Genomic DNA, 1,694 nt, shown 5'->3' with positions numbered 1-1,694 from the left:
TGGTTGCCTCTACGGAGAGAAGACGCCCGAGTGGGGCTGGAAGCATAGATCGCAATAGAAATGAACATTTTGGTTTCCTGGTTTACAAACCTAAAGCCTGCCAATGTTAGCTCTTTTTAACCTTTACCATCCACAACAATGAACTCCGGGAAAATTTCCAAACCTCTAGTTCATCGTTGCAAACTGTAAATCTTGCCTTGGAAAATGCCTCACCTTCTGGGGGTGATACACCCAAATAATCCATGCTATTTTTTTTAAACTTCTACTCTTCCCTGTTGACACCAAATAGAAAGAGGATTATTTGGTTGTTCTGTTGTCTGTCTAGTAAAGTCATACGATTTTACATATTTGAATTGATACTCAGAATTATAACCATAAGATGAACATTTACTGAACACTTACCATGAGCCACACATCGTGCTAAGAGATGGATGTTTCTTATCTTAGTGAAGCTCTATGATGTAGGTTTCAGTATCAGTCTCATTCTGCAGAAGAGAACACGGAGTCTGGGTGAAGTTTAGTACCTGGCCTGAAGTCACACAGCTAATCAGGAGGCCTCAACCCTAGTTCCCTCCAAAGCCAAGGGGTGCTCTCTACATGGGGCTGTGTGATCTTTCATATGGCATCCATTTATTTATTTATTTATTTATTTATTTATTTATTTATTATCCTCACCCGAGGACATTTGTTGTGTTTTTTATTTTTATAGTGTGTTCAGATAGACTGGGAGGGAGAAAGAGGAAGAGAGAGAGAGAGAAACATCGACATGAAAGGGACACATCGAGTGGTTGCCACCCACATGACCCAACCGGGGCCGGGGACAAACTGTAATCAAGGTACATGCCCTTAGCGGGAACCGAACCCAGGTCTCTCTCCTGACCGCAGGCCGACGCTTTAATCGCTGAACCAAACCGGCCAGGGCCATATGGCATCCTTTTAAAATACAGATAGGACAGCCCAGCTGGTGTGGCTCCATGGTTGAGCGTCAACCTATGCACCAGGAGGTCACCAGTTCAGTTCCCGGTCAGGGCACATGCCCAGGTTGTGGGCCCGATCCCCAATGGGGAGCATGCAGGAGGCAGCCGATCGATGTCTCTCTCTCTCTTCCTTTCTCTAAAATCAATAAAGAAAAAAAAATTTAAATACAGATAGGACAGAATCCAAATCTAAACACAAACCAATACATTCGTTTCCTTTTGTTTTCTAATCTTACATTTTTAAATAATAAGCTGACTTTCTGAATACGTTTAGAAGAATAAAGAGTCCTTTCAAAGCAGAGGGAAAGAACAGACAGTCTCTAGCATAGAGTCAAAGCCAAGGGAAGGCTAAAGCGCACTTGGTGTTCACTGGGCAATAATCTTACATTTCTTGCCATTGGTTCCCTGATGTTACACTCATCCAATGCCACCAGGTCTGGAAATGAAAGAAAAAAACATCTTCTATAACCTGTTATCCAAACTGTAGCAACAATCAACTTCAGGTCCTTACTCGTGGTCAAGTGTAGTCAGTTCCAGAGTTCCATTCTCTATTGGAAGTTCAGTGGTAGCCTACCTTTAATCTATTTATTTCTCCACACACATTGTGATGAATGATAAATTATTTTCTTCTTATTTTTATTTTGCCCTTTCCTGAGATTTATGGTGTGGAGAAAAATAAAGAGTTAAAGTTTCCAGACTCAACGTCGAATTTACCAG

General features: G+C 41.7%; 1 non-coding gene across 1 annotated transcript; it reads right to left on the bottom strand.

Moving 5' to 3' along the window:
* Positions 1–1,222: 1,222 nt before the first annotated feature.
* Positions 1,223–1,354, bottom strand: LOC118643026. The gene has a single exon (XR_004961919.1). It is a non-coding gene; the product is annotated as a small nucleolar RNA SNORA22 (small nucleolar RNA).
* Positions 1,355–1,694: the final 340 nt, after the last annotated feature.

This window comes from Molossus molossus, unplaced genomic scaffold (genome assembly GCF_014108415.1).
Source record: "Molossus molossus isolate mMolMol1 unplaced genomic scaffold, mMolMol1.p scaffold_m16_p_3, whole genome shotgun sequence".
Lineage (NCBI taxonomy): Eukaryota > Metazoa > Chordata > Mammalia > Chiroptera > Molossidae > Molossus > Molossus molossus.
This window is presented reverse-complemented; position numbering and strand designations above follow the sequence as displayed.